This window comes from Heloderma suspectum, chromosome 3, assembly GCF_057233095.1.
Source record: "Heloderma suspectum isolate Gila_16-S chromosome 3, 16-S_ref, whole genome shotgun sequence".
NCBI lineage: Eukaryota > Metazoa > Chordata > Lepidosauria > Squamata > Helodermatidae > Heloderma > Heloderma suspectum.
Window position 1 is genome coordinate 51,685,371 of NC_139460.1, and position 14,202 is coordinate 51,699,572.

A 14,202-nucleotide genomic window follows, 5' to 3' on the forward strand; every position below is an offset into this window, starting at 1 on the left:
ATCCCCGCCCGCAACAAACCGCCACCGGGACCCGCCGCCGGGAGGGACATTCGCCAACGGTAAGTCCCGTCCTGGGGGGGGGGGCGAGGGGGCGGAGAATTTCACTGCCGATTTCGGGGGGCCGAATGCGTTGGCGCTTGGCCCCCCGAAGATTCGGGGAGAAATTCTCCGCCATCCCTACCTGCCTATCAGAGCAAGTGGGAAGAATAACCCACATGTATCCTCCATCCACATTAGAAAATGAACGCATTGTGGTAAGTATCCAATGTTCCTATTCCCTGGGGGAGATTTTAGGGGCTGTCATCCAAAGGATGGCAATGACACCCTAAAAATCCTGATGTCAGGAAGAGTGAACTCAGGAAGTCACAGAAGGGAGTGCTGTGTCGATAAGGGCCATCTCCATAGATTTCATCTTTATCAGAGCTTCAGGACCTTGTGCCAAGGACATTGCTATGGAAGTGCCACAGGTTAACACTCACCTTTGGCATGCCCTCAGTAAGGCGTTAAAAGCTATGGCTTTTATGGCTGACGCAAATTTAGATACACTGAAATTTTGTGCCAGGACTGAAGCAGCCGCGGTCTCTGCGAAACATCGTATGTAGCTTAAAAGCTGGAATATAGCTGCCAAATTGAAATCTAAATGTGCCATGATTCCCTTCTAGAGAGAGAGAGGTGTTTGGGTATACCCTGGACAAGATCTTGGTAGAGACAAAGAAGAAGGCTCTTCTGCCTGGAAGGAAGAGAGGAAAAGAAAGGCTGCAAATAGTCCAGCCAGTCCTTTCAGTCCTTCAGAACCACCTTTAGAGTCAGGGACGATAGGGAGGGCACTAAAAAGCCTAATTAGCATAGTCTGTCTGTCAGAGCAAGTGGTAGGAGAGCAACCCATCCGAAGATACCCATCCACTGTTGAAAAGGGACATACCACAGTAAGTCCTAATGTTCTGCTCCCTGCTGCCAGCAGAAGGCAATGCACATGCACAGTCCTTGGTCCTCACCATTTGGAGGCTATGAGTCCTCCCCTCCCCTCCCCTCCCCAGGGCTTTCCTTCAGGATTCCTCCTATTTCCAGGGATCCTCTCCAGGCCTGCTCCTTCCCCGGTTTTGGTGTCCAATGTGTTTGCATGCAGGATATTGCGTTTACTAATACTGGGAATATTTTTTTTACGTACACACTTTTAAATTGCCTTATAGGCTACCTTCTCAATTACTTGATACTTTCCTAGGGAGAAATATACTGTCACTAATACTGGTATATCATTATTTAAGATTAATTAAGTTTCTCTCTCTACTGCATGAACACAGACACTGTTTTCAAGGCAGTTCTCAGTAACTAATATCTGAATGATGGGATGGATCACTTGAGAGCTTTTATTTCGTTATTTGAAGCATTTTTACCCTACTCTTTAGCCAAAAAGGTTCCCGGATCAGTTGTAAGATGATCCCTGCCCTCAGGTTTAACATCTAAAAAGCATGACACACAAGGACAAAAGGGAAGGAAGAAGGAGAAAAGCAAGTTCAGGTACCAGTTCTTAAAGTTCCAGTTCTTAGCGTGACTACTGGTGATTGAAACAGTTCTGGTAGCCAAATAGAATAGCTGCCACTAGGTGACGGTTGAGAGAGGGTCAAAGGCAGCTGATTTCTTGGCAGTGGTGATGGTATATGCTTTTCTTCCTCTGCTCTGCAGCTTAATGTGTCTTTTGTTCTAAAGCTGCAGGTAGCTGAAAAAGGAATCCTTAGATCACATCAAATAATTAAAGAAGCAGAGTGACATGTCTTTTTATCTCTGGCTTAAAAAAAAAGATCCTGTAAGACAATTTTGAGGACAGTAAGACAATGAGGAAGTTGCTGCTTTTAACCTATTTAACATTTCAGTCAGCTTCAGTAATGTACCTCATAGTGGTACAGAATGGCAAGGTCCTTGTCTAAAGGGCTTACAATCTGCAATCAGTGGAGAAGACATGGATGTAGCAGTAGTGGCAATAGGCCAAGGGAAATCTGGATGGCAGAAGTGAAGTAGACTAGAGTAAGGAATTGGATGGTTCAGAGTAGCCTGCTAAAGAAGTGTTTCTTGGAGAAGGAGAGAAAGGTGGTCTGATTGGGAGATGGGACTGTTTCAAGCATAACAACAGATACAGAGTATGCTGAAAGACTCTCAGTACAGGAGTACGTGTATTGATAGTCTAAGCGCCACTTACAAAGTCCACTGAGTGTGCACAGAATGGACTCTAACCCATTGAGCTATCCAGTACTTAATGTTTTTAAAGTTTGCTGTATATAAATTAGGCTCAGACCACCTTATTCCTGATCCATAAAGGAAGTGAATTTTGGGTTTTATTTACTGCTGAACTTGTTATTGTTTCCATTGATTTAAATAAGTTTGCAGCAACACCTGTGATTAAACTATTTCTCGATCCACAATCTTTTCTCACGTGTGTATGTTTGGTGGCATTACTGTAGGACAAATTCTTAAAATCACCAAATCCTCTGCCACTTCTTTCTTTGGAAGGAGGTGAGCTTAGGGTCAGCGTTTGATAACGTTGGATAAAGTAATGGGGGGGGGGGAATTAGCTGTATTGGGTTTAGTCACTGTTGGTGTTTCTGCTATTCTCAGAAAATTCACTATCATATCTGCATTTCTAATACTTGCAATTGGCATCAATTGTCCAACACTGAATCTTCACATTGTGGCTATCAGTCACAATATGTATATGCATTATATATGCATTCCTGTAGGTTTTGAGGTTGGAATTTGGACCAAGACATTACTTCTACCTGCAAAGCATCATTTTATGGTCAGGCATCTAGGAATTTCCTAAGACATTATCAGTGGATTACAATGACATCTTAAAGGATTTTATAGATGCAAGAAATTATTGGCTGCTGGCAAATGTATTTTGGACTGAAATGCCAGTTTTGGTTCTTGCCTATTGGTAAAACCAAGAAACTCCATGCTTAATGTAGGTAGGCTGCATAAAAGACTGAGAGACACTCTACCCCAGTATTGTGGGTGACATGGTGCTGTTACTTTAAAAAGTTAAGCCTGGCACCCTGTACAGAGACAAGCCTGTGGAGTGTGTATCTCTAATCTGGAATGGGTGAAGAGGCCCAAGCAAGCAACCATGCCATGAGGTCAGGAATTTCTGGTCATATGCCCAAGATAAGATTTAGCAATATGACTTAATCAACCACAATAAGATTGAAGGCTTCACAATTAGATTAGGCACAGTAATCAGGAGGTAGGCATGAATATGCCCCAGGCAAAGAGTCACCTACCCCCTCAATGTTGCATAATTAGTGATAACTGTGGTTGGGCAGAAGTTCCCCACACTTAAGTACAACAGTCTGGAAGAAGGCATGATTTGATTAGATTTGGTTGTGGTGATACTGTGATTTTGATTAGATGAGACAAAGGTTCTGTGAAGTGTCAAAAGTAATATTCTTTCAGCATTCATTTCACCAAGGGACATGTTTTCTTTTGTTAATACACTATAAGAACTATGGACTTCAAGTCTTCAGTGTTCCAGTGATCACTACTGGTCCCATTGGCTCTCAGATCTTCACATCTTTGCTGAAATCAGGTTCCTGGCCCTCCCAGGGTCATGGCACCGTACACTCTTGGTTCATGGCAAGCTCAGCTGGTTCCTGGCCTCCCAGAGATTCAGTACCATATGTTTCTGGTGCATGACAAGCCCAGTGTCTGGCTTCATCCACTGGCTCTCACTTCCTTTGCTGAAATCACCTTAAAGTGTTCTGCCACAGAAACTCATCAATTTGCCAGCTACAATATGGATGTAAAGGAACTACCTGTAATGCACCCTTCAAGTTCACCTTATCATAAATATGCAGTGTTGTTGGTAGCCAGTGTTGCTAGCTCCTCAGTATTTGTAAGGAACGCATCTTCTTGTAAACATCACGTGTCCGTTGATCACCAGGATATGGAACACCACAGCCTCAAGCAATTAATGTATTTTGAAACTTTGCTCAGTTGCTGAAAGTGTTTCCAGTAACACTTTCAGAAAAGGTGTGTGACAAACACATTGCAAAGAGCATAGCAATCAAATCATGGCTCTCCCATTTTGTAAACAAGGGATTGGCTCTGCAACTTTGTGAACACTCTAATCTGATCGAATGTAATACACAAGCACTTGAACAATCACAATTTTTTAAAGTGGTGCTTGCCCTAGAATTTGCCATTTTATGTTTTGTTTGCCTATGCCTTATTGTACCAAGATTTTGTAATCTTGGTACAAAAGATTATGTTGCTGTGAAGGGCATTACTACATGAGGCTTTTATCCCACACCTTTACCGAGGCTTCTGCTTCCAGATTCTTTGTGGGAATAAGCTCAGCTCCATTACATGTGCTTTCTGCTGAGGGGCTTCTTTCTCTGGCATTCTGTATGTTTCATTATACAGCCACTAGATGGCACTGTGGTATAATGGAATTGTGCAATTTACAGGAGACTTTCATTCTGCCATTTCTAAATAATACCAGACTTTACTTGTTAGGGAAAAAAACTGTGATAATGGTTGCAAAGTACGGGAGAGGCCCTGGAGGATGACAATGTCGTGTAAAAGACTCGCTAACTATCATGAGTGAGCAATCACGAGTGCACAATGAAAGGCTCCCAGATATGCCCCTCTTCTACCTAGTTTGTGATATTATTATTTACTCTTTCTGTTGTTGTAGCTCTAAGCACCATGCAGACTGAGACATAACAATGGGCTTAGAGTGCAAAAGAAAATGTACATGAAAGCAAAAATATATTGAAAGTTTATGGTAGGAAAGGCTTTCAGAAAATTTGATAGTACAGACATACTCTACACTGGGGTCTCCATAGTGGTGCCTGTGTGCCCACAGGCACCTTTCTTGGAGCTCACATGGCTCCCTGCCCCTCCTGTCTTTTTATTTTAACCGGCAGACTGGCATGCCTCAAAGTGAGGTGCTACCTTCCAAAGAGATCTTTCTTCAGATTCAAAAGAGTGGTATTTTAAAAATAAATAAAGTGAGAGACCAGCATGCTGTAAAGTTCAGAAGAGTGGTTTGTGTTTTGGAGCTCAAACCCCCACCTCTGCCTGTACTTAGGTTGAACATGTTACTTTTCTTTCAGTCTCACTAGTTCGCGTTCTGGGAAATGAGTGTTTTATGACCAGCTATGCTCACCATAACAGCCATTTTATAAATGGATAATCCCCCCCCCCCCCGAACTATTTTGTGAAAGCACTCACAACATTCTCTCAAAATTTCAATGACCCACAAAGGTTGGGGACCCTGTTTGACTCGCTGTCCACCCCTAGGCTCTGCTGTCTGGGTAACACACTTCAGAACCAGGAATTCTCACAACAGCAGTCTTTATTATTGCATATGTGAGAGAAGACCAACTTCTGAAGAGCCACGCACCAGATTGCCTCACCTCTAAGGCCTGCACTAAGAGGAAAAAGAGAGGCGCTGCCCATACCTCCAGAAAAGAAACAAAAACTGCAGCTTTCTTAAAAATATATACTCTGGTCCAAAACAGACATTACTTTACATGTGTGTCTAGCACCTATGCCACTCCTCCCCTCATTTTACTCTAGAGTAGGCGCATGCACACATACACACCAATCTTGATCTTAAAAGCCCCCTTATTCACCACACTAGAATCCTGATCTAGATTGGGGCCCTGTGCCTACTCTAGAATAAAAATGGGGGTGGAGGGAAGACATAGCTGGTAAATACACGTTTAAAGTAATGTATGTTTTGATCCACAAAATATGGGTGATTACTTGTAGTGTCTTACATTAGCCACTAGATGGTATAAACGTTTTCTACAATAGTCTTTCATCTTCCTTGATAATGTTTTCTTTCTGTGATTTGACACCATGTTTTGTAATACTAAAAAAACCCGCTGAGGTGACGTAATCTGTATTAATTTAACAGCCAGCAAATTGTGGGTTGGTGATGAAAGCAACCACCCAAGGTCTGAAACATACAATGGATTTTTGCTGCTATTGTCAATTCAAAATAAATTTTGCTCCTGGAGTTCAGATTTACAACCTCCTTTCATCCACCTCTCTCTCTCTCTCTCTCTCTCTCTCTTTCTCTCTCTCTCTCACACACACACACACACACTCATACACCTTCCAACTGAATTTAACATTGCCAACTGAGAATAACATATTTCATGAAGTGGACTCTAGTCTAGGAAAGCTTATCCCACAATGCATATGCTAGTCTTTAAGGTGCTACAAGACTCTTGGATGCTTTTTCTGCCAAAGACTAACATTACTACCCCTGTGGAAGTAGATTATATGAGAATTCTTCCAGGAGGGCCTATACATTGGGTTGGATCCAGTGCAACGTATGGACAGCCTTACTGTGGACGCAATAAGTCCCATTTCTACACAGAAGTCAGCCCCACTGAATTCAATGGGATGTACTTGCAGGCAAGTGTGTATAGGATTGCAGCCTTAATTAGATGAACTTAGTTCCCTCTGAAGTCATGATTATATCTTCCCTTGAATTTTTCAGTGTGACCTAAGTTCAACCAACTTACACCAAGATTCAACCCATTATGTGTAGCTCTGTGATACTTTTTACAGACAAATTTTATTTTACAAAATGAAGCTACTGAGGTGGAAATTTTATATGCTGCTTTGAGCATGTCCTTTTTGAGGAGTCATAAAGAGGAATATACATTTCTTAAATAATACATTTGAAGGGAGGTGTGTGTGTGTGTTTGTTGTGGGGTGGGTAGGACATGCTTCTTAACCCTTTCCCCCATGCCAATTTCCTGCAGACCCCCTCTACAGCTGTTTTTACCCAAACAAAGAAAAATGTATGGGCACCTGTAATTTTAGCCTTTCTAGGTATAGAGGAGAATCTGAAATTAAAGTATTATATTCTCAGTATCTATATTTATGTTGCTGTATCACCTTTTCATGATAGGCAGAAGTTCAGCAACTGAATTTTTTCCCATCCATACTGGATGCCTTCGCACAACAACACACACAGCTATGGTTTCCAGGTTGCCACCGAGAGGTTTCCTGTTCTTTTTAATCTGCTGTTAACCTCTCCTGCCTGTTTCTTTCCTGGTTCTTTTAGCTGCCACTGTCCCACCTCCTGGCTCCCTCCAGATGTGCTGGACTACAACTCCCAGTGGTTCCCAGCCATGTTGTAATCTAACACATCTGGAAGGCACCGTTGGGGATGATTGCAGTGCAACAGCTCATTCCAACAAATGAGAGGGAACAGATTAAAAGGAGGGGAATAGGCCAGAAAAACTGTCACATCTCCTAATTCATCAGCGGATTTAAAGGAAAAGAGGACTCTCCATGTTGCAAGTTGGCAACCTTAACTGGAAACATGAATGCCAAAAAAAGGGAGGTAACAGATGAGGGAAGTGTTTGAAGCAGCTGCCCACTCAACCTAGCCTTATAAATCTGAATGGTGAGTTACTGGCTTTGTCTATTGATCAAAAACTATATGAGCTATACTGAATCTGATAGGGAAGATAAAGATCTAACTCACTCCATTAATCTAGCATCTGAATTAGCATCTTTTTAGTGAGAAAACAGGATCTGAACTAGATGTGATATAGAAATATTTATAAATAAATAAAGCCCTTATGTCACAACCCCAGGCTCCTTCACAGCAATCGGATAGTAATCCTATAAAACTTTTACTGCCATTAGCATGGAGCCACTATCACACCTTTATATCTCCTTAATATGCAATAATGGGTCCAAAATCATGTCCTCAAAAAAATGAAGACGGATATTGGCTTCAATTTATCACCTTCTAACAGGCCAATGTGAATTGGGTCAGAGCAGTTATGCCAAAGAGAAAGTTTTGCATGTCTGAACTAGGCAGAACTTCTCCTGCTCACCCACTCATCCACTCCCATCTATCTCCATTTTAACTTTCTTCATCTGCATGAATCATCCTTTCCTTTCTCTCATATCCTTTCTTTCTGCCAGAATTGGCTTTAGCCAAACAAGCTTGCCACTAATTTTCTTTTTCCCAAATTCTGCAACCTTTTCCTGGCGGCCATTTTCTACACCTACAACCATGTGCTATTTTCATTATGTTTCTTTTGGCATCAGAAGACTACAAGGAGTCAAATGCTAGATGTTTTGAAGCAACACTGGACAGATACGGAGTATGAAGTTTCTTACAAGCATCAGGAGGCAAAACTTGGTAATGCTTTAAAATACACACAGAGAGAGAAAGAGAGGAGGGAGGCGGGGAAGAAAGAAGGGAGATTAGCTTTGCTCCCACAATTCTTGCCAAGTTTTGTAGCTGTATATAAAGATGCTTTTGTCCTATGGATTATAGGCTCTGTCCTATTTAACTTTCTCTTCCCCACTTGAGAATCTGAAGATTGTTGTACTGCTGTAAGTACTCAGGTGATGATATCCTAAGCTGGATGCTGGACATATGGTATTAATTCCTAACTTTGCCACTGTTCTCCTTTTATGATCTTGGGTGCTTCCAGATGAGGCTTTTAGTATGCTATTGCCCAGCCTCATTCATGGAATTTTACAGGGGGTCTAGACAATGTAGCCTTCCACTTATAACCTCTTGTGTTCCCCCACCATTTCCTCTGTCTTTCTTTTTTTTTACTGCAGAAAATTTGTCGAGGAGAAAAGAACAGAATGGCTGCACAATGTCCCTCCACCTAGAAGTGTGTTCTTGAGTATGTTCTTTTCATATGTGTTCTTTCTCAGTCATTCCAAGATCTTGCCTTGAGGTTTGGGGGTGTCTTTTAGAAGCATTGTTCCAAGCTCACCCTTACTATCTTGTGCTGTATGTTTATCCTACGCTTAACACAGCGCAGTAGTAACTTTTTAAAAGGCTGCAGTCCTGTGTACATTGCCTCGAGGAGAAGTTGCATTGGAATTTGTGAACCTTACCGCTGAGTAAACATAACACATGAAGCTTTGATCTACTGAGGGCACAATCCTATGCACGTTTAGACGGAGAAAAGGCCTACAACTCCCAGCATTCCCCAGCCAGACTTGCCTTTTCTCTGTCTAAACATGCATAGGATTGCACCCTCAGTCACATCATTAGTCCATTTATCCCAAATAAATTAGTCCATTTATCCCATATTAGTCCATTTATCCCAGTTGGTGGTAGCTCTTCAAGGTTTCAGACAGAGGACTTCTTCACACTGAGTTTTTATCCTGCAATTGAGATTGCTCCTTCATGGAAGTTTGGAGGCTCTTTACATGACGCTGTGATCATTCAAGGCACTAAATGCCCTTTGTTCCGTTTTTAAATAGATTGCAGATAATGAGCGATCAAATTACCCCGTTGTGTTCTGCTTCAGTTCCCTCTGTGAAATGAGTAACAGCAGCAAGAAGAGGAGCAAAATTGATGAAAGATAATGGAAAACTCATATAGGGGCAGGAGGGGGAAGGGGGTGGGGGAGAAAGAAGTGGGTGAAAAAGGGAGTCATTGTGATCCTGCATTTAAAATGGAAGCAGAAAGCCCCATTTTAAATGCAGGATTTTAGGCTGGTGTAGAGATGCCCAAAGGATTTCCCTAGTCTGGCTATTTGTGATCCTTTGAACTGGAAGTCTGAACCTGGGACCTTTTGTATATTAAGCATGTGTTCCAGCATTAAGCTATGGCCCTCTCCCTAACATTTTAACTGCACAGAACAGGAGGCAGGGAGTTGAACCTGAAGACCAACAGCTACAATGCAAACAAGAGTCCCTAGCCTAAACTATAGAACACATGTCCAGAGCCATGTAAAAACTTGCCATCATTAGACATTCTGGATCATTGTGTCCCCAGTACAAATACCCGGTAGAGAGAACCAAGTTGGACGGTGTAAGCCAAATGGTCACCGCTCCCACGGTTATCTTTTCTAATGAATGTATGAACTCTCCCTAACATGATTGGAGGAGACAAAGAGAAAATGCATCTCAACTTTCTTGTGTTCACTTTTGAAATCCGATGCATTGAAAATGTAGCAGTGGTAGGTATCAAGTGATAACCAGGTTTTGCTCTCACTCCCCACTCCCCCCATTTCTAGTTCTGTTAGTACAATCATCCTGAACTTTTTTCCCTCCATACACTTGGATCCTTATTTGGGAAGTATACTCTGGGAGGGACTTACAGTCTGATCTTATGCAGATTTCCTTGGATGTAAGTCCTGCTGCATTTGAAGCTTACTCCCAAGGAAGTGAGCACAGAATTGTAGCCAAGATCTCCCCCAACCCCTTCATCAGCACCAAACACTTCAATTGTATGCAGACTAAGCACCCCTAAGCCCACTGATTTCAGTGCACATAGGCATGCTCAACCCTGCAGAGGATCTGGCTGTAAAATAATGCAATTTTTCTGCTTGGAACAAGCAGCTTAAAGCAATTAAGGCCAATCGTGTTCTGCTCATCAAGGTGATATAATTATATAACATCTCTTGAGAGAACAGGAAGGCTTCACCCACTCAGCATTTCCTGGCTTCAGGGAACGTTTCGAAATGAGAATCTTTGAGAAGGGGTAGCAATCTTGTGCATCTTTCCACTTACTCAGACAAGAGAGGGCAGAGGTTCACACACATTTGCTTCATGCCTGCAGTATCTGCTGTAGGTGGCACTGAGGCACGAGGTGGAGGGAAGTCCCCGGGAAGAGGTTCCACAATGAATTCATGCACCTGCCTCTAGCAGATTGTGTTGACACTCATTCCGCAAAAGCAGGCTCAGAAGAGGTGTGTGAGGCTGTAAATGTGAGTGGGCTTTAATACCTTGTCTGCTTTTTTCAAGTTGGTATGGTAAGTCCCAATGTATGCATCTGTGGATGCAGATGTGCACAGATGCCATGGATATTGTCTGCTTTTAAAATGATGTTGTTGGAAATCTTCATGCCTTGACTCCAGCAGGGCTACTTCAATGTAAATTGGTTGCAGAAATCAGTCACTGCCCTTGATTTAGTGATGCTGAGATGCCAGGCTTTTCCCATCCTTCACCACCACTTAAGCCCATCTTGAAGTAATGTATGGATAGGGCAAGTCATAAATATAATTAATAGCATTTATTTCTTCAACTGCCTAGGAAGCTTATCAGACCTTTATATTTAGTCAAATCTACCAGCCCAGATCCTGCACTCATGAATATTTCTGCACCTACCAGAGGCACAAAGCTGCTGGTGGAAATGTAGACAGACAGGGCCACCCTGGAGCACACCATCCTGCTTGGCAACTGCTTTGGAATCTGGCAAATTAAGTGTGAGATGAATCTGAGATATCACTTACTCAAAATGAGTCAGATCCCCAAAGCCATGCAGGTGTCTTAAAAAGGTGAACCTTTTAAGAAAGGGCTCGTGTTCTTGCTTTTTATCTTTTACTGGTGCCATGCATGCCTTTACAATAGCCTGGATGCAACTACTGAGTACAGCAGCATGGAGTTAGGGATGTCTATCACCCCTCCACCCAAACACACACATCTCAAGCAATGGAGAAGGGCTGCACCTCGGTCTTGTGGTTCAAAACCTGGGCCCATCCATACTTGTCCGTCCTCCTGCAGTGACAGCAATGTGATGATATGCCGGCCTTTCCCATTCATCATCTCTCAGGAAACTATTGGGAGGAGAGGCAGTATCAAATCCTCCTCCACCACCAGTACCAAACCACAAGCTCTGTAGGCTTCTTGGTAAGCTTGCCAGTGTTATCTGTCCCAAAAGGAGAGAGCCTGGTGGGACCAAGGGATGAATTGTATACATGTGACCAAGAAAATGGCCATCATTGTAAAGGTGTGGATGGGGACAGAGAGGTGACCCATATTGCAGGAATTCTTCATATCTGCACAGTCACACCCCACAGAACTGGCCTCTCTCTCTCTCTCTCTTTTTGTCTCTGTGTGTGATATTTATATACACCACTCTTGCTGGTTTTTGTTTTTATTTTGATGCTGTTTTTAATTTTATGTCCATTCTACATTAAAGAAAACATTTGTGGTTTTAATTTTTTTCGGGATGATAATTTGGTAATAATGGGCAGAATAAAAATGGTGTCAATAATTTTTAAAAATCTAGATAAAATGCAAAGCAATTTCCCTGGATAAAATTATCCCAACTCTATTTTGTGTTGGGCTGAGGGTGCAATCCTATGTATGCTTAGACAGAAAAAAAAAAGTCTCAACTCTCACCATGCTGACTGGGGTCTGCTGGGAGTTGCAGGACTTCTTTTCTGACTAAACATGCATAGGATTTCGACCTAAAGGTGGATTTTTCTCCTCCTGTCACTGCCAAGGATAGATTTTCATACTCCTTATTCTGCAGATATGTTCTTACCCTGAATGCCTGAAGGCAGGCACAGCCCGCTTGCTGTTCTAGCCATGAGCAGCCTAGTTACACTTTTGCAGGGTAGAATGCTGACAGACTCGCTTAGAGCCAAACGAGTGCAACCGCCCAACTTTTGCAAAGCTGACTCTGTGAACGAGACGACCCGCCCGATCCTGTTCACCCACACTTGTCCAGAATAGTTTAGCTTCCCAGGAAAGCAGTCGCATCCAAACATGGAAAGTGAACAGTTTTCGCTTTTCATAAAGAATGAGCTCCTTTAGGTAAAATCCAACGTGAGTCCTACTTAGAGCAGACCCACTGGAATGAATGGGATTTAAGTTAGTCATGACTAGCTGAAGTCCCATTCATTTCAGTGAGTCTGCTTTAAGTAGGACGTATGTTGGATTTTACCCTTTGCGCAGATCCCTTAGCAAAAACATTTTAGGAGCTTGTGATGAAAACGTCTATTGCAGCAGTGGAGGCTGGCGGCTCCGATTTCGGTGGGGCTGTAAATCCATTCTAGGTTTCAATCAGAACCAGCCAGAACGTTAAAGGAGCTATCCGAGGTGCTGAACCCTACCGCCGAAATGGGTTCAGCACCTTGGACAGCTCCTTAGGGTTCTGGATGGTTCTGGCTGAGCCAGAATGCATGCACAGCCCCACCGAAATCGGAGCCACCAGCCTTCACTGATTTGCAGCAAGAAGAAAGAAGAAGAAACGAGCGCTGAAGGCTAGATTAGGAGGCTCAGAATCCTCTCCGTCGGCGTGCGCCCAGTCCGGGTTTTCCAGCCGCTCGACGGGGTGGGGAACGCCCCGGCGAGAGGCTGACCCGGCACGGGAATTTCCACAGTGCCGAAAAAGTCCAAGTTGCAACTCTCGCCCCTCCGCCCCGACTTCCTCCCTCTCGCATGTCACAACATTCCCCCTCCACCCCTGCCGCTTTTAACCATTGCAAAACTGAAAGGACAGCTCACCTCTGAATCACTGCAACAACAACAACAACAACGTTAAAAAGCACCCCCGAAGACGTCGTAGAGCTGACGTGTGAAACTTTCGCTTTGGGCTAGAAGGGCAGTTGTGCCGGCTCTCGGGGGGGGGGGGTAAGGGGAAGATTTCCCGCCGCTTCGGCTTATATAATTTAAAACCTCGGAGGATTTTTTTTTTTTTTTTTTAAGTTTCGCTTTGTCATATATACGGACCCACATAGTTGCTGAGGACCATTAACCAGCTGAGGAAACTATTGGCTCATTTCCTCAAATCTAGCTTGAGCTTCACTCCCGAGATATGAAGGTATAGATATAGATATATATATTTCCCTTCTCATTCTTTTAGAGTACCTAACAGTGGCTGGGATTTATTCTTCATACACAATCCGTTAAAAAACAACAACATGGTTGCTGGGGCGCGGGGTGGTGGTGGTGCGTGCGGGCGTTTACAGGTGCACGACGGACAGAATTGTCTGTCTGACAGCTTTTCCTGCCAGGAGACAAGTTTCACCAGTTGAATTTCTGCTTGTTGTGCTGCACTAAAGACCCAGGTGTTTTGCCAATCCCCCAAAGCGGCAAACCCCATTTTAGTTTTGGAAATGGTTTCGTGTTGTAATAATTCTCCAGTTATTTGTGGTGTGGGAAATCTCAGCGGAGATTTATGAAAGGTTTATGAAAGGGCTGTTGCTCATCTGGTGATTTAAAAGCCAACTCTTATGGAAATGGCTGAGACCAAGTACATGTTCTGTGTGGCTGTGTGTACAGGTGCATATGCTGGCCCTGATACAACTGAAATTAGTTGTGCTTAACTCCCAGTGGAAACAATTAGACAAGTTAGTCACGGCTGACCAGCCTTATTGATCTGAAAAGAATTTAAGTCCGACAAAAAGAAATCGAATCGAGGCTGCTAAGTAGTAATGGGGGAAAGAATAAGGGATGGCTGGAAGA

The 14,202-nt window shown here is 43.1% G+C and overlaps 1 protein-coding gene and 1 long non-coding RNA gene across 2 annotated transcripts in view; both read left to right on the plus strand.

The window, feature by feature from the left end:
• Positions 1-14,202, plus strand: part of LOC146349682 (uncharacterized) — a 455,574-nt gene that overhangs the window by 47,345 nt on the left and 394,027 nt on the right. The gene's annotated exons all lie outside the window — the stretch shown is intronic.
• NFKBIZ (NFKB inhibitor zeta) overlaps positions 13,252-14,202 on the plus strand; it is a 41,399-nt gene continuing 40,448 nt past the window's right edge. The window contains exon 1 of the mRNA XM_084843208.1: positions 13,252-13,558. The gene's annotated coding sequence lies outside the window, so the exon portion shown is untranslated. The remainder of the gene's footprint in view (positions 13,559-14,202) is intronic.